Consider the following 19,565-nt stretch of genomic DNA (forward strand, 5'->3'; position numbering starts at 1 on the left):
GGCCATCAGGGTGGCCGGTGTGTGGCCTGGCAGGTTGTAGCCCCTGACAGAGGTGGAAGGATGAGGGTTGTCAACATGACCCAAGGAAGAAAAGGGTGATGTGGGCGTGGCCTTTGGTCCCAGGGGCCAGCAGGTAGAGTGGGCACCCACAGAGAAATAGGTGTCCTGAGACTGATCCTCTGTGGAATGAAGCCTCAGAGAAAAGGCAGTTTTGAGAGCATTTGTAGAGGACAGCCTGAGAAGCAAGCATAAAGGAAACTGAGCCCAGCACTCTAGAGGCCAAAGCAAGACTCTCACATATAGAACTCAAAATAGGAACAGGAAGTGTAATGGATACAAGCCTATGAGAAGCAGCCCCAACATTAAGAGCAAGAGCAGGGGAAGAGAAAGATGGGGGCAGGAGGAATGAGGTCTCTCTACACTCCACGTAGTCCATTCTTGTAACTGTGTCCTGGTTTCTGCCTGTGCAATTTAACCCATGCAGTTTGAAAAAGGTGATCCACTTCTCCAGTTCTAGTAAATACAGATGATCCTGTTTGTCATAGCAACTGGTTCAGGGGTGGGCGAGGATGCACCAGGGACAATGAGAAATAATTTTGCTGGATCTCGAGGCAGGCATTCTTCTTCCTAAGGAGAGAGTGGGAAGAAGTAAATATATTGATCCTTGAACAACACAAGGGTTAGGGGCGCAACCACCTGTACTGTCGAAAATTTGCATGTAAATTGTCAGCCTTCTGCAAACTTGGATTTCTGACTGTTGATCAAAAGTAGATACTGATGAGATTACATGTAGTTGGGACTACGATCAGGGAAAGAATCAGTGTTAGGTTTGATTACTGTTCAAACATTTACCTTCCTCCCCGCCACTCCCCAGTTCCATGACAGAAGTATGAGAGATATAAGTCCTCATTGCACCGAAGTGGGGCTTGGCCATGCAACTCACCTTATGGTGTGCAGCCCTTACATTTGAGCTCTGCCATGTGACTTGCTTGAGCCAATAAGATGTTAGCAGCCAGAAACACAAGCAGGAGCTTGACATGTACTCATGCTTTGGGCTTGCTCTTCATGCTTCTACTGTGGAGGCAAGAAGATTCTCCCAGTGTATCTGCTCCCCTCTCAGCCCAACCTCAGGATGAGTGTCCAACCTGTATCAAGAAACCAAGCTTAGCTGGACCCCTGTGCGAAGCAGAGCCACCCAGAGCCCCACTGAGCTAACCTCCAAAGGGGATGAGTAAGCCCGGTTGACATCAGCCGACTAGCAGATGTGTGAGAAATGCTCAGCGTTGAATGCTTCTGATATTTTGTGGTTGCTAATTTGGCATCATCATTGTGATAATAACTAACTGAAGCAGGCCTATTTCAGAATGAATTCAACATGTCAGTGACAGGGCTAAGAGATAGAGCAAGAGAAATAACACAGGTCCTGGTGACATTGTTTGAACCCCAATCAAGTTGTTCCTAGAGCAACTACTTCTTGAACTTTTCCATTTTGTGAGCCGATAGAATCCCTTTGCTTAAGCCATCTCAGGTCAGATTTTTATCATTGGAAATAGGCCCTGATTGGACCGAATACAGACTGAAAGTGAAAAGGATCTGTGTGGCCCTATAACACAAATACACACAATATATACATGTACACATAGATAGAGATATCTGTTTATATAAAAAAGCAATAAGCAGATAGCAAATTAGAAACCAAACAACGGAGGGAAGAAAGTGCTTATGGTTAGTTTCCTGGGACATAGATTCTGAGATGGAGATTTATGTGCAAGTGAATACTGGAGAGTATTCATGGGATCAATACCTGTGAGGGAGTGGGAGAGGCAGAATGGGGCAAAGGGAGAAGTTGAATTGCAATGTATATTGAACCAGAAACCTTAGGGGATCCCATAGGGAGCCCTGGAGCAGAGCTGGTTCCTCAGACTTGTCCCCATGGAGGCAGGGGAGCTAGACTTTTGTACCCACTCCGTTGACCAAGAATTGTATGTAACTGGCCTCAAGGGGTCACTGTAACATTGAGTGAGACAGTTCCCTTTAGCAGAGGGCAAATCCTGGAGAGAGATTCAGCTGTGAGCTATCAGTAGCCAATACTCTGGCTGCTGGGTCTCTTGGAGCCTTGGTCCTAAAGGGGTGGATGGTAGTCTTTGTGGGCATCATAGTATTCACTATCAAAGCCAGAACCTATTGTAGGGATTGAGGTAGTTTCTGGCTGAAATTATCTCACAAGTGAGAGCAGAGTATTACCCCAGCAGTCATTATTTGACCCACTTTTGCTTTGCATTATTAGCCAGGAAGGAATAATCAGTCAGTCAATAAGTATTTATTTAATATGAAGAAAGTATAAAAGTCCCATATTTATATAATCAGAGAGACATGAGAGTGACATTAGTAGTTCTATTTCAGAAGAATCGGAGGACGTTTGTCATGAAAAGCCATGTCATAATCAGTCCATGTTTTACTTCTCACAAAAGTGATAGTAGACTTGAAGGACTGGTTATTTTTCTGATGTACAGGTTCTCATGGTGATGGCGTATAGGAATAAAACTTCTCCATGCCACCGAGTATCCCACAGAACAGTAGGTATGGCCATTCAGTTCTTGCTAAGGGAATCAAGTGTGCCCCTGCGAAGGTGGAGAAACTCTCTCGTGCCCAGAGCTGGCCTGTTACTAACCATGTTGGAAAATGAAGGCCAATCTGCTCTCTTAAGCATCTTTTCTGTCCCTTGGGTTAGCTTTGTTTTCTCCATTCCATCTTTCTAAATAGTGTACAGAGCCTCCTGGGGTCTGGCATAGAAGGCAAGGGGGAGCCCCTTTACCTACAACTCCTCTTGCTGAGAAATTCTCTTGACTTTTCAGCACCCTTATGTGGAAATGTGTTACTTACAATGCCTAAAATATTTGGGGTGGAAGGGGTGGAAGCAGGGAAAGTAATAATATTGGCAACACATCATAAATCCACAGAGACAGGGATGCTGAAAGTGGCAGAATTAAGGACTTTGGAAAGCACACGAGGTCAGCTGTGAAGAGGGCACTATTGTGAAACACTCAAGGACTGTTTTCTTAATCCTAGTGTGCAATATGGTAGAGAGAGCATTCAGGAATTACACCATTAGAGCACTGATTTCACATGAGTTTAGTATTTCATGTTAATCGTTTTGACATTTCCAGACATTGGCTAATATTGGTCCCCATTCTATAACAGCCTATTTCCCTCTTCTTCACATGAAAGGCGAAGCTGTTGAGCATTCCATCCCTGTTGGGTCTGGATTTTCACCAATTGTTTGTTTTAGGTGAAGTATGAGTCCTGGATATACAGGAGAACTACAATTTTTCTTTCTAGCTGGGCTTTTTTGGAGATTGGGCCTGGAGAGTTAGGAGTTTGAGGGAGACAAACTATATTGTGAAAAGAGGAAGTGTTCTAAGACTCAGAATGAGAAAATTGATTAGATTTATAAAGGTCAGATTTGAGGTTTTCTGCCCTCACTAGAGCATGAAATCACACTTATAATTTGAGCTTTAGTTCTCACAATTTTGATGATTTTTTACATTATTCTGTTACCATGGACTTCATTTAGAGCGATTATTCACTTTTTATGTCATGCCCTGCTAACAATTCTAAAAATGGAGTTCCATTATGATAAAAAAAAGACCTACTTTTCCTAAGAGAGACATTTAGTTATAGATATTTTGCTATGATATCAATCAATTTAAAAAGATTGTTAAAACATAAAGCTGTGGTAAGATAAGCTCATTCTGAATTATCAACAATTGTTACGAAAGCCCTGTGCTTAATGAGATTTTGCATTTGATAAAATTCAATCTTTCCCGGTAAGAAATCTTAGCAGACTTGGAATAGAAAAATCTTTTTTTTTTTTTTTGACTTCATAAAGAATAGCTACCATGAAACTACAAAAACACTATGTTTACTGAAGCAGACCTCTAAACACAGAAATAAGACAGTGATTCCAGCTACCACTGCTCTTGCGCAGCACTATGGTGAGGTCCTAGCCATTGTGATAAGAGAAAGAAATGTGTAAAGATTGGAAATAAAGAGAACACTATCTAGAAAATCCATGAAGCTCGAGTGAAAAATCTATTAGAATTAACAAAATAGTTCAGTAAAGTCGTCAGATGTAAGCTATCTAGGGTATAGTGATGGCCAATTATAAATTGTAAAGGAAAGAAAGACCCTATTCACAGAAGCAACAAAAACTATTAAAGCACATAGAAACAAATCTAACGATAAAAAGGTAAGACCTACACAGAGAAAATGGTAATACTTTACCAAAGGACCTGTTAGAAACCCTGAATAAATTGAGAGTCATATCATGTTCTTCAATGGGAAGACTCAATATTGAAAAAAATGTCAGTTCTCCCCAAATTAACCCGTTAATTCGGTGACATTTCAGTCAAAACAAGGAGCAGTCCTGGCTTTCCCTGGCAGAGGGGAAAAGGCTGTGACTTATCAAAGTCATACTTGAGCCCCCAAAGCTTTTAGGGGTGGTGGCAGAGCTGCCACTTCAAAGAAGAACATCCTGGGGCCGGTTCCAACAGGTAGCAGAATGCATGTCTCAGGCACTCACTGCAGCAAACTGCTGGCCAGCCAGCGGTGCCTCATGAGGCAGTAAGATGCCTTCAGCAGTGTAAGAGTCCAAATCTCCTCTGTTGATTAAGCCTAATTTCCCTGCAGCAATTAGAATCAGAACTTGCCCTCAGCTCTTATATTTATCACAAGAAGGGAAAGAGTCTCGGGGAAGTGGGGGTGGGGTGGGGGGAGTTGCTCTTCTGGAGAGCAAGATGGGCCATTTTAGTTGAAAAATTTAAAAAGGCATGACTTTATTTTACTTCCCAAGCTGATAAAGTAGAGAAAATCAATTCTGTAAATACGAACATAGGGATAATTAATTAATTTTTCCGACTTTCTTCTTTCCTCTACACATTATCTTTATATTTAGAAACAACATATAAATCTATATCTGTTCCTTGTCCTTAATTAGATCATGACATCTTTGAGGACATATACTATGTGTCCTTCTTTTGGAAATGTTGATAGATGCTAAATGAATTTTAAAATCTGAAATGTCCAAAAGCAGGAAGTCTGAAGGACGATCCAAGAGTATCGATGGAATCAGTTATTATATGTATTCATTCGCTTACAACTGTTTTTGAAAAGTCCAGGAGAACAGAGTAGATGCCAGGAAATTAGAAAAATGCAGCTATGGTGCAAATCTTCAAAAGACTTAAGTTGAGCAGTCCTTTCAAATTACTCTCCCTCACTGTCAGTTTGGAAGATTTGGGAATAATTGTATAAAGCTGAAATATGAAAAGAGAGACACACAAAAAAGTTTAACAAAGCAATTTGAACTTGAGTATGTGCCTATAATAAAGGGATAAGGCGACTGGTCCACAGATGGTCACTGTATTTTGCTCAAGCATATTGCCTGCCAGGACCCCACACAACTTCATTTATCAAATTCCTTAAGCTTAAAAGAGAAATCGTGATGACTTCACTTTGCACTAGCCTTGAACACAGTGAAAAAGATCAAGGGGGAAAAGCTAGGCTATATATATCCAGAAGCAGCAGTGCCAGACAATTTGGTGAGGTTTGATATTATTTTGAGTGATCAGGAGTGAGAAAGGCCAGAAGACTCCACAGTCTAGAAAAAGCTTCTGTAGATTTGGGAGTTTGGGAGACACCAAAAACACCAACAAAGATCCAAGGAGTGATGTCAGTGGGAAATAAGAAAACAAAACTATTGCCAAGAAAAGGATCAGGCCGACTCATTGAAGAAAACAGATTTGGGTATTCAAAGTCGAGAGTAATCCGGAAAACCACAGTGACATATGTGATGTCATGAGGATAGTGACAGCAAATTAGATATGTAATCAGTGTGTCTCTCTCTTCCTCGAACTGCCTGTCTAATGTATGCCTTGAAATTCCGTCACCCAGAGAGCAATCTGGGGTCATGTTATTTTGGGTTCAGTGTATGAGGACACAAATATATGGTTCATCCCGTTTACTATCCCTGCCATTCTTCCAGTTTCCTGTCAACCAGATTTCAGCTTAGACTTTAGCCCTATTCTTCTCCTGAGAAATCTTAGAAGATATGATGTCCCCTTGTCCTGCCGTTAGGATGTAGTGGTTTCTGGAATGTAATGGGGGATGTTTGCAAGTGTCCAGAAACTTTTCTCCCTGCTTTCCTCCTCCTGACCACCAGATGAGAAATCTGAAAAAGCAGAACCATCTTTTCAATAATCTCCTTTCAGAAATCACATTCACGGCTGGGTTTGCCATTCATTTTTGTACCAAGAACTTTATGAAGTGGAAGTGGCTGAACTCGTCTGGCAGGGCTTGACTGCAGACAGCCAGTTCCCAAATCCCTGAGGTGTGAGGGCTGGATTCTCACCAGCACGTTCTTTTCAATAAACATTCCCACACTTGGCCTTTTACTCTAGCAGCCCCATCCCTGCCCTTCCAGCGTCTGGAGCTTTCCACCTTGGCTCTGGCTCCTTGGAGCCTGGGCTCAGCCTTCCAATTCTAGGTTGACCTTGGCTGAGCGCCCCACATGGTCATTGTTCTTGTAAGAGTAGAAATCTCAGGCACAGATTTCTGCACTTGGCCTCTCTGCAGAACTTTTAGTATTTGAGGCATATACAACCTCTAGCTGACACCAAGTAAAAACAAGAGCACATGATTACCAGAAGTCTGTGTTTACTGAATTGGGTTTGGCCTTTGGTGACTCTGCCGCGGAGTCCTTGGTGAGAAAAGCCGGAGCTGAGCCAGGTCTCAGGTCTACCCTGGGTTTGTTTAGCACCTGTGGGCATGTCGGGCTCTCTCTCTCTGACATTCTCAGTACGCACTTCACCTCCCACCATGGAAGACAAAACTCTCTCAGAGTGTTCTTCACTGTCAATGCAACCCCTGGCATTTTATTTAAAACAAACAATTGTATGCCTCGCGTTATTCATCTGCAAAATGGGCACAATGATAGCATCTACCACCTAGGATGGTTGTGAAGATTCAGTGAGATAACTATGTAGCTCAGTGTTTGGCTGTTTGAAAATTATTGATTACTAATGGATTTGGCCAAATTAGATAACATTGATAAGGAAACAGTGTGAGAATAAATTAGAGAAACAGTCAAGCTAGAAAACTTTGAATTTCTGGTTTCTTCCTTGGTTTTAACCTTACAGCAAGATCCTCCCATAGTCATCTTACTGTCAGAGGGCCGGGGGCTTGGATAAACCTCCAGTCTTTAACCATCTGACGGACCTGCAGTTAAAGAGAGTGCTTCAATTTCCAGCCGTGTGACCATAAAATCTTTGAGCCTCGGTTTCCTTGTTTGTCAAATAGGGACCACAGTCCTACCATATGATGGAGTTTGAAGGATTAAATGCTCCCAGTGCTCTCCCCCCGCCTCCCATCATGCTTAATAAGTGCTCTATAATCCTTGCTTTGACTCCTGGTACCAGCGTCCTCTTTGGTCCCTATCAAGAGCCTCCCACCCCCAGGCTCTGGCTTTGCATGATCTCTCAACAAATGTCATGATTTATGTGGTCTAGCCCTCTGCTTTCTATCTCCAGTCTAACCTACTTGACTCTCCAGTTTTTCTTCCTTATCCAGTCAAGCCTTTGCTGGCTGCTACCCATGTTTTTGTGTAACATGTTATATATTTACAGGTTAAATGTTCTAGGCCAATTTCATTAAGAATCTGGGAACTTCCTTGAAATTTTTCTTGGATAAATTCACCGTTCTTTGATTCCTTGGCCAGCCTTATCACTAGTGTCAGAGATGGAAAATATATATTGCACATGCTGCCAGCACACTTTCCTGAGTCCACAGCAGATATCACTAATTGATCGCAGCACGTTTTCCCACAGGCTGGGCCAGTCTCAAGTCTCTTTGAGCACATCATGCCGTCTCTCGACACCTTTTACTTGCTACCTCTCTTGGACTCTTGAGTGTGTTAGTACAATCCTCGTCGTCATCTCCTCTCCTGTCTTCTCCGTTAGACTGAATATACTGTCATTTTTCAAGGATCCTCCCATGGACCATTAGTCTAACTCTGTCTAAAAGGAAAAACATATGTCCAATAGCCCTTGCCTTGGAGCTATAACCAGAGTCTATCATTGTAGGTTATATAATTAAACAAAATTATGTTTTATTATGCTTTTTCCTTTTTCTAGTTAATCATAATTATTTCCCAAGACATTAAATAAGCATTTCTTAAAAACATGATATTTAGTGATTGTGCAAATAGTTTATCAAATTGGTGTGTTCCTGTTTATTTAACATTTTCCCTGGTGTTCAGCTGCTACTGATACCTGACTATACTAAGTCATATCGTGATGCATTTCTTTGTATCTATGTGTGTGCCTGCATCTCCAATTTTTTTCTTAGGGTAGATTTCTAGAAATTGGAATCATCGTGTCAAATGCTTCAGAAGAGTTTTAAGGTTCTTGATACGCATTGCCATGTTGCTTTCTGGAAATAAGGAGACTATTTACACTCTCTTCAGTAATGTAAAATAATAACAATTATCACTAACCTTTTTGGATCTCACCTTTGTGCCAGGCACTGTCCAAAGAACTTTACAGACATTAACTCATTTCATCCTCACCAGACCCTTACTTTATAGCAGAGGAACCTGAAACACAGAGTAGGTAACTAAATTGCCCAAGGCCACAAAGGCGGTACATGGCAAAGCCTGGGCTCGAACCCATTCACCTATGCTGATACCCTAAAACGCTTTCCTGTGGCTTCAACAAGAGTTTTCTTCTTACGCAAAATTGAAAGAAAATCTACTTCTGCTGCCATGACTTGAATGTAGTCTTATCTAGAAGCAGAAGGATGGTCCAGGAGAAGTATTTGGTGCTAAATAACTGAAAAGTTTGCTATAACCTTACATACATGAGGGGATAAAAGTGTTATTATTCAAAACAGCTACAATAGCATTTCTCTGAAACTGGTTTACCTGTTTTCCAAGAAAACCCACCAGTGGCCTGAGGTGGCTGTTGTTAGTTACATGGCAGAAAAACATGTGCCCAGTAATTAGAGCTCAGGAGTACAGGTGAGCAAGAATTGGTTATTTCTAAACTGAAAAGTGGCCCTAAGGATTTCTTCCCCTAATGAAAAAGGAAGGAATTAATTAATTAATTAAATTTTAATTTTTATTATGGTGACATTGGTTAATGAAATCCAGTAAGATTCAGGCATACAATTCAACAGTAAGGCATATATATACATTGCATTGTGTGTTCACCGCCCATAGTTAGATTTCTTTCTGTCACCACATATATGACTCCCTTTACCCCATCTACCTCCCTCCTCCCCGCATTCCCTACCCTCTGGTAACCACTAATCTATAGTCCAAGTCCATGAGTCTCTGCCTGTTTCTCCTGTTCATTTGTTGCTTTTAGGTTTATATCCCACATATAAGTGATATCATGTGGTTTTTAACTTTTTTCGTCTGGCTTATTTCACTTAGCATGATGATCTCAAGGTCCATCCATGTTGTTGCAAATAGCGGTATTTCATCTCTTCTTATGGCTGAGTAATATTCCATTGTATATATGTACCACAGCTTCTTTAGCCAACCATCTTTCGTAGGACACTTCAGTTGCTTCCATGTCCTGGCCAGTGTGAATAATGCTGCTATGAACATCAGTGTGCAAATATATTTTTGGATATGGGTTTTCAAGTCTTTGGGGTAAATACCCAGTAGAGGGATTGCTGGATCATATGGTAGGTCAATTCTCAGTTTTTTGAGGACCCTCCATACTGTTTTCCATAGTGACTGTACCAATTTGTAGTCCCACCAACAGTGTACGAGGGTTCCTTTTTCTCCGCATCCTCTCCATGTAATTTTGTTATTAATTGTCCTGTTGATTATTGCTATTCTAACAGGTGTGAGGTGATATCTCATAGCGGTTTTGATTTGCATTTCCCTAATAGCTAGCTATGTTGAGCATCTTTTCATATTTGTTTACCGTTTGTATGTTTTCTTGGGAGAAGTGTCTGTTCAGGTCCTTAAAGGAGGAATTAATTTAAAGCAGCCCAAAATGTGTCAGCTGGACCACAAAACAACTTTAAGGTTATTGTAAACTATGGTTCTATCTCTTTTTCCTTAAATTAAAGTAATATTAATGCTAATTTAAACATGACCAGGACACCATATTAGAACTTGTTTCTCCGTCTTCCTGAAATTTAAAGTTTAAAATCCCAAGTCATAGGGGTTCCCGACTAGCAAAGGCATGTTTTTCCTTCCCCTTTCATTGTAAAAATACAGGACACCTAGTTAAACTTAAATTTCAGATAAAGAATGAATATATATATATTTTGTATAAGCATGTATAAACATTGTATAAACATTCTTTTGCAGAAGAATGTTCCTAAGTCTGGCATTTCCCATGCAATATTTGGGATACACTTATACTAAAAAATTACTCATCATCTATCTGAAACTCAGGTTTAACTGGGGGTTCGATACTTTACTGGTACTGCATTGGGGGAGGTACATGAGGAAAGTTAAGAAACCCAATGCAGGGAGAGGAGGGAAGGATTTAAAAAAAATAATTTTGTTCCTTTCAGTTCGAAAAAGAAATGGTGTACAGTTTCTAATATTGCTGTTCATTGCTGCCGTCCCTCAGGGTTCTGGGATTGTCTGCTTCCTGAACAGCTCGATGCTTACAGACTCAGGCCGTCCTGATGCCCAGAGGAAGTTTGTCCATGTTGCAGATGTGCCCTTAGCACTTTCCCTGGAAATCACATAACGTCGGGTAAACATTAACATTCCTATCACATCCATTGGGTAAGTACAGTTTTGATGCTGAGGGGCTCTTTTGCAGAAGAATGTTCCTAAGCCTGGCATTTCCCGGTAGCAACAGAATGACTTTTAGGTACTTTATGGAAAAAGTGAAAATTGTAGCCACTTGGTTGGAATGTGTGTGGTGGTGGTGGTGGTGGAGGTGTTTGATGAGGCGGGGGAGGGGAGGAAAGTCAAGTGGGATGAAGGGATAATTCAGGGTCATCTGAAACAGATCACAGCCTTCTGAGCCCTCACCTGCGCTACCTCCATCTTCACCTGCCCTCTGTGGAGGTGGATCCACTTTCAGAGTTTCTGAGCCACACAAAGCTGAAGTCCAGGCACTGGACCTTGACAAATCTGTCATGTTTGAGCAATTCAGGAGACCCCACGTAGACACCTCCCGGGGCCCCTCCACATCGCCTGTCTGAGGGCCTGCCTGAGGGCCTGTTTTTCTTTGATCTTCTTCAGGGGCAATGCTTTTTGGAGAAGAGCAGAAGACGCCACAGTGATCAGCTTAGTGGCTAGGCTCTGAGGTACCCCTGGAGGCGTAGATGGAATGAAGCAGGTTTAGAAATGACCCGGGTGCTAGTCCTCCCCCAGTGTAGGAAGAAAATTGTGCTTTCCTCATGGCAGCAAAATTCAAATACAGATCTTAAAAATAATTAAGTTACAAAATGTAAAGCCAGCGATGCTTATTTTTACAAAGGGGTTAGATGACTTGCCCTTATTTTCTTGGCAGGTTAGTGGTTGAAGGAAGAAAGCAATCAAGCCCTGTTTGGTTATCAATAAGGACACTTTTCTCTCTTTAAATGTTTATTTTCTCATTATTTATTTAATTAAACATGAATATGCATTTATAATTGGCAAAAATAAACATGTTAATCGTAGAATAACTTAAAAATGCATTGCTTCTTGGCCTTTTGGCTAAGATCAAGCATAGGAAAATTTTAAAATGCAGAAAAATGTAAAAGTGAAACAAAATCTAGTCCAATCCCATGCCCTAGAGATAATCACTGTTAACAGTTTTCTTTATTTCTTTCCATTCTTCTCTTTATGTGTATATATTTACATCATTGGTATCATTCTAATTATATAGATTTATACATTTTATTGATATATTCTGAGCATTTCTCTGTGCTATTAAACATTTTTCCATGGTACCGATTGAATAAAACCCCACCGTTTGAATATGCCAAGACTTACTTGATCATGCCCTTATTGCTAAACTTTTAGGTTGCTTTCCTACAAACAATGCTCTGTTGCTCATCTTCTACATCGATCTGTGCATTTCTTATCAGTTGCTTTATTTTTATGCGGTCTCATGCATGCATGGGTTTCCAGGTTCTTGGGATCCTGGCCTGATCACCATGATTCCCAAAATCTCCTTGGCAAGTGTGCTTCTGAGTTCAAACTGAACAATAGGGACATATTTTTTGCCCCTATGGCCTCCTACCCTTGGCCTAGGCAGTGAAATGGGCATCATCCTCTCTCTCCTTCAGTGAGGTACCTAACTGGACTCTTTCAGCTCAGAAGCCACGAATGATGAATCTAAGGGTTTTGGGTGGAAACTCCGGTGGGGCAAAGTCAGTGGTGGGTGGGGAGGAGTGAGGAGAATTCTGCTGAAGTGAATGCTCTTCTCAGGCCCTTGTCTTCTGCTCTTTTTTTTCTCCTCAGCATCACGAAGAATGAACTATCCGCTCCTCTTTGCCCTTCCCTGTTGCTTCAGACAGGTATCTTCGGCATCCCCTCACCCCACTCTGAGGTGAAGAGAAACAGAAGCCAGCCTCACACTTTCTCTCTACCAACTCCTTTTTTAGGAGACAGACTCTGTTCACTGTTGAAGTTTCATAAAGGTTTGTATCTCTATCAAAAACAGGAAACAGACAAGGCTTAAGAAGCCTTCCTCCTCAACCCCATTTACTTCTTCTTCTTCTTTTTTTTTTTTTTTTTGCTTAGACTCCCTTAAGGAAGGTATGAAGCTGCCTGAGGAATAACAGTGGGGTTCAGGAGACACAAAGGCCCGAAATTGCTTATAGGACACTCGATTGTCTCTTGGGCCTTTCCTCATAGAAGTGGAAGGGTGAGGAGAGAAGCCAGGTTGGGCCCAGCCATAGGTATTGGAAGCTCCACCATGTGGGGTCAAGAGGGACTTGGCCTGGTAGTAGGGATCCGCTCTTTAGTGCTTTTCTTCTCTTCCCTTCCCCTTTGCTGATACTTCTGCTCCCTAGTGGGTATGGGCTTGAGAGACAGGGCTCTCAGGCTACAAATGGAAGGCAAAGCAAGGCACGAAGAAGGGATGGGAATTTCAGACATTAGCAATCTGGGAGGACAGGAATTTCCTCCTGGAACTCAGCGGGGAGATGGAAGGGTACTTAGTGATTTTACAGATATTACATAGGGGAGCAGTGGAAGACACTACCTGCCTGCCTTGGTGGATAGAAATATCAGTCATTGCCCAGAAATATATCCAAGACAGACTCAAGCAAGAACTGGGAGAGGATGACAATGATGAAAACAAAGATGATGATGGCTACCTTTTGTTAGGTTTTCTGTGTGCCAGCATTATAAATTCTTTATATATCATCCTCAGCACAGCTCTGTGCAGTGGACATTGTCATTGTTACTTTGAAGATGAGGAAGTTGAGGCTCAGAGGTATGAACAAGCTTGCCTAAGGACACTAGCTAGTAAGTGCAAAGATGGATTTCATCCTCAGATGGGTGACCACTAAGACCCATGCACAGTGTCCCATTACTGCATTCGATTCAACAGCTCCTCACAAAGCATGAACTGTCAGCCGGATGTGGCAGGGGCATACAAAAACAAAAAAGACACCACCCTTATTTTTCAAAAACTTGCAATTTAGTGATTTTTCTATAGAAGACCTCATTTCTATTTCTTCCTTGCATCGAGCCCATCTCGCTTGGATTAAAGTTCCTTCTGAGGATTTGAGAGCCTCATCATTTGTTTTTCCCAGCTGGATCACTGCCTTCTCCAAGGAGGCCCTGCATCCCCCATCACCTGGCCAGTGGGCTCATTGCCTTTCCTGAGGGCAGGGTGAAGACAGAGGCAAGAACCCAAAGAACTGCCATGTGCCTTCCAGTATGGGTCTAGGTCAGGTTTTCTGTGACTTTAGAGCCTTGAATTCAATCTGTGGATGTCTACGCTTCTACAGGAGGTCAGTATTCCTCTGGGCACCTTGGCAAGTTTTGCCCTCCTGCTTCCCACTAGCACCGAAGTCAGGGTTTACAACCTGCTGCAGCTCAGCCTAGGATTTTCATTCCTTGAACATCAACCCCAAATATTTCATAGCCTCATTTCATTGCCAAACTCTCTCCTTGACACAGTGCGTCTTTCTGATATACCCAAGCACCCCTCTACCTGTTCCCCCTTTTCAAGCTTTCCTCCGTGCATCATTTTACAGAGGTGGGGAGAGCAACACAATTTACCATTTCTGTCTCAACTGTTATGCTGGTTACCCCCTAGCACCCCCACAATGGGAGGCTCACTTCTTTTTGGCCTGCCTTCTGTTGCATTTCTGGCTATCTTTGAAGTTTTACCACTTATATTTTTTGAATCGCACCATCTTTTTGTTCATCCATTTCTTCATGCTGTCACCTATACTCTGATTTTATTTCACTCTGGGACCAGGTTTTCCAAGCCTTATTTCAACATGAGATGATTTTTTTGTTCATCGTTCAAGTCAGCATTACCTTGAATACTTTGACTTTTATACATGGTTAATGTAGCTGGGGCACTTTCCCAGGGGGTCTCCCAGGCCAATGAATGGGGAAGACATTAGGATGAGGGCACGCTCTGGAAGAAACACTGGGAGAGCCCCAGGACAGAGATGACCTTGTCATTGGTTATGGATGAGTTTAAGTCTCTGCTTCAGAGCTGGGGAAGACATGTTTTAGAAGACCTGAAAAGAAGGGAGATTCTTTAAGGCAGCATAGATTCTACCCAGACGTAAAGAAAGGTCTCCAGAAATTCCCTGTGCTTTGCCTGAGAGGTTTCCGAGACATTATCTCAGTGCATTCTGTTTTAATAAAGAGACAGCATCTAGGGAGCATGTGCAGCCTACAAAGCTGCTACAGGCAAAAAGAATTCTTTTTGCTAATGGTAACTCCTCAGTTGCTCAGCCAATGTGGATTTATTGCCACTAAATCTTCCCTGCTCATGGTAAAGGGCTCAAGCTGAGTAGTAACAATCCCACCTCTGTTCCGGTTCACGTGAGCAGAACTGGTACGCTGTCGTGGACACATCCCACAGAGGATTTCTTATCCATACTCTGATTACCAATGGCGTGTGATGGTGCCATGAGTGTTATCTACACTTGTCCAGCGACAAGTTTCCCCCAGGCGTGGGAAATGCCAACGCTGTGTCAGTGACACCCACACTTCTCATTGCACTCTTTACAGTTTTTGTCAGATGAGGACATGGTTACCGTCAAAGGTCTTAGAACATGGAACAAACTTTTACCCCGAAAAACAAGAATTCTGTTGCTAAACCTGTTATCTATATGCTTTTCTTTCTATTTGGACAAAGCATATTATTATTCCCCTCCCCCTTCCCCTATGCTACTCACCAAATGAAAGGTGATATACTCTCTGTCCGATGAAGTATATCACATCTCATTGTAGCTGTGGAGAACATCCCTTTCTGACTGGGAAGCATGCATCCTGGCTCAGAAGTTCAGAAAAATTTTTTTTTTTAACCAAAAAGATTTATATTCGGGCTAAATTTCATTTCGTTCAAGTTTTTTGTTTTCCTTATTATAAATTAAGATGTTGGACCCAATGACCCCTTGACAAGATCCCTTTTCGATTCTAAATGACAAGGACATGTCTCTGAATGGTGTCTGCAAAGGTGATACCTGACTTGCTTAGAGTTGCTTTCCCTTTGGAGGCACATAATATGCTTCCAACAGTGGTAAGACCTTAGTGTACATATTGTCCCTTCTTTATGATGCTTTATCCAATTTACTACCAGGCAGTTGAACCTTTTAAACTATGCAATATATGTTTAGGGTTTTGTTTTTAAATGAACTCCAACATCATAATAACTAGCTTTATTGAGCATGTATTGTATACTAGATATTCTTCTAAGCCTTTAAATATTAAATCATTTTTTGCCTAATCCTTATAGATATCCTAGGTAGATTATAGTACCTATCCTCATTTTTCAGATAAGCAACCCAAAACATAAAGCTGATAAGTAGCTCACCCGAGGTCATATAACAACATGGTAGAAGTGAGATTCCAATACAGGCTGTCTAACACCCGAGTCTGTGCTCTTAACCTCCGGATAAAATCTGCATCCATGTGATTAAAAACAAAAAATTTTTTTTTCACAGCTTCGATTATTTTAGGATCTGTTTTGAAGTACAATAAACTTCCCAAATGTTAGAGACTAGAATTTACATATATGTTTTGGAGATATAATTTGACTCAAGTCATATACAAATCTATGTGAGAGAAAACTATATAAAAAAAAGGGGCCTAGAATGAATATGCTTGACATTGAGTTTCCTGGAATGAACCAAAGAAAGAGATTATTGTCCCTGTGAGTAGGTGTCGATTTGGAAACCTGACTCAGGTTGTATTCTCTGATAGGAGGCCCGGGTCTTCTCCCTGAGCCCTTGGCCATAGCCTCCTGCTTCAGACCTTAGAAAGACACTTGTCTTCGTGAATGAAAAATATTGCCTGGTTACTCAGAGGGAGACCAACTGGTGGATGTCCTGTGGCAATGACAGGATATGGCTCCAGCTGCAGTGTCTCTTCCTACTTCTGTGCTCAACTCATCCTGGGTTCACCAAAGACAAACACCACCCTCTCAAACAGTTTTTCTCAAGCTCAGGGACACCTCCCCGCCCCCCACCCCCCCCCCCTTTTTTTTTTTTTTTTCAGAAAAGCTCAGGGCACCTAGCACTTTGCCTGGCCCTTGATAAGCACTCAATAAATATTTGTTACTTCACGGCAAAAGCAATCACTTCAGCAGTGATTTTTCACTTTTCCAAAGGATTCACTGCAGGGTTCCTTTAAATGGCCAGCTCCCCTAGTGCATTTAAAATGCGACTTGATTTATAGGAATTCGATGTACATGGTTCTGCAGGACCACATCAATCGTGTAAATTGAGATGCATGTGCTGCTGGTTCCCACTGACCGAGCGTGTTGGCAGCTCTCCTCCACCAGCTTGGAATGCACACAAACCTCGCGTCTGCACTCCCGGCTTTTATCACAAAGGAGCTCATTTTGTGAATGAACAGCCACTGCCAAAAGCGTGATGGTATTCCCAGTGACCTTTGCCCGGGGATTGGATTCCCGCCCAGCAGGGAGACAGAGCCTTAGGAAAAGGTTAGTTCATTGATTGCCCCAGCCTGCTGGGCTGAGGTCTGGGGAGGAAAGGACTCAGAGAACTTTTCCTTTTTTTGTGAATCACCTCCAAGAAGCCACTCTTCCCGCCTGCAAGTCTTTCTGTCTTCTTTGTGTGGGCAGATTGGATTCTGTTCAGCAGGGAAGTTTTATTGCTTCTGCTGCTCGAGCTCCTGCTTTTTATTTTTTCTTTTTTGTAGCTGTGAATAATAATCATTCTAGTTTGCCTTGCTGTTTCCCAACAGCAATTCTGGGGTCCTCTTGAGCTTCCGCCCCTTCCTTCCCCCACCCCCATTTCCTCCTCCTCCTCCTCCTCCTCCTCACCACAGCTTTTTCAGTTTGATGTTTTTAGGTATCAAAGGAAGGTCTCCAGGAACCCTGCAACTAAAGACTTTAATGAGGACCATGCCCAAGAAATCCTGGCTGCCAAAGACATGATGATGATTTATGTCGCTCACTCACTCCCTAACAGCAAGAGGACTATTTGTAAAAATAAAAAAGCTGCTCATATGGAATTAAACAAGAGTATAGCTGCTTCCTTCCAGACCCCGGGAGCTTAACAAAGAGCATCCACACTCAGTCGCCAGCAGCACATGGCTCAGGGCTGATATTAGTCTTCCTGTCACATAAAGCTAAATCCTGTTAGCACAGGCAGCAGTGCACACTCTTCCTATCCGTGGACCTCAAAAGGCACATTCCCAAGGAAGCACAAATGTGCATCAGACAAAAAAAGGGTAGACGCTTAAACCTCAGGCTTAGGCTGAGCCACTGGAGGGCTTGCTCTGTGAGGCAAGAGCCGGTGGAGCTGCTGGGCTGCCGTCGGGGCACACCGAGTCTGGCAGCCAGGTATTTTAGGTCCCCTATTTTTTCCTGGCATCAGAGAGTTGAGCAACTTGTGGATGCCAATTGGGTTCTGGCCAGCTCAGTGGAGAGAGTGCTGGAGGGAAGATATAAACTCTAATGCCTCTGATTTCTCATGTGGTAACTGAGGTTACCTCATAGTATCGTTGCAATGACATCAAGCATAGAAAACATGTAACACGATGCCGATACATGCTAATTATTATTGTTATTGTTATTTACTCTATATTGTGGCTGCCATGGAATGGTACCACTCAGACCTCTGGCTGCAGATTGATGAACTGTTCTGTGTTCTTTCATGTGCTGGTTAGTCAGGTGAGGCCACAAGAGGGGACACAAGAGAGACGTAAGTAACCGAAGTTTATTATATTCACAAGTCCTCGAGAGGAGGTCACTGCATGCCATGCAAGGTCACAGAGGAAGAACCAGGTTCTGTTAAATGACAGAAGACAGGCTGGAGAGGGGGAAGTCTAAGCCGCAGCCTTTACTGGGGGTGTCTCAGTGAAAAGCAAGGGAGGCGGAGAAAAGAGTTTAGATTGGCTAGTTTGAATAATTTTAGTGGTCTCTAGTTCCCTCGTACCTGGTCCTGGAAATATTAAGGCAGAGAAATACTGCTTTATAAGGTGCCGGGGCCAGATAAAGGAAGTATGGGTCTGAAATGGTTATTTTGCATATCTAAAGCATGCTCCTGGTTGAATCTTTTGATGTCTCTTAGAATTGGCTAGCCCCTGAAGGAGCAGACTTCAGCCAGAAAAGGTTTTTTAAGTTGTCAAAATGTTATAATTTATTGAAAATAATATATATATGTATATATACATACATGCATACATACATACATACAATACGTTGTATGTCATGCTTTCATGCTTTAAATCCGTATTCTTAGCATGCTTGCCCCAGGCCACACTTCACACAGGCTGCTCCAAGCCATTGATGGAGCATGGCAGAGATGCCCACGCAGCTCAGTCTTGAGACCTGGGACTCCTCTGACAGCGCCTTTAGCTCAAGGACTCCCCAGGAGTTTAGCCCAGCTTCTTTTTTCCAGGACATGTGCTGCTGCCTGAGACTCTTCTGCCCCATTATAGGGGTCACACTCATATTGAGTCTCCCTGCCTCTCTGCTCAACCCCGTACCCGTTTTCTCCCACAGACACTTCCTCCAATAACAACAATAATCTGTGATGTGTCTAAGTCCCTGACTTGGTGTCTGCTTCTTGGGGACCTGAACTAGCACATGTATTATTTAGGCTCTCTATCATTATTTACTGTACTAGTCCTAGTAACTTCTCTGATGTACGGACATTTGCTAAATCTTTTACTTACTCACTTAGCCTTGGATAAAAGCATTGAGTTAAATATGCTTGATGTTGGAGCATAGAGAGAGTTCCTCTCTGCCAGATGGAAAGTTGTGTCCCTCCCAAATTCCTATGTTCCAACCTAATCTCCAATGTGTTGATATTTGAAAATGGGGTCTTCAGGAAGCGATTAGGTCACGAGGGTGGAGCCTGATGAGTGGGATTAGTGC

The 19,565-nt window shown here is 42.4% G+C and overlaps 1 long non-coding RNA gene across 1 annotated transcript; it reads left to right on the top strand.

The window, feature by feature from the left end:
- The first annotated feature begins 16,970 nt into the window (after positions 1-16,970).
- LOC120604829 (uncharacterized) lies at positions 16,971-17,695 on the top strand. The gene is made up of 2 exons (XR_005653427.1): positions 16,971-17,162; positions 17,519-17,695. It is a non-coding gene; the product is annotated as an uncharacterized LOC120604829 (long non-coding RNA).
- Positions 17,696-19,565: the final 1,870 nt, after the last annotated feature.

The sequence above is a fragment of the Pteropus medius genome, unplaced genomic scaffold (assembly GCF_902729225.1).
Source record: "Pteropus medius unplaced genomic scaffold, Ma_sr-lr_union100, whole genome shotgun sequence".
Classification (NCBI taxonomy): Eukaryota; Metazoa; Chordata; class Mammalia; order Chiroptera; family Pteropodidae; genus Pteropus; species Pteropus medius.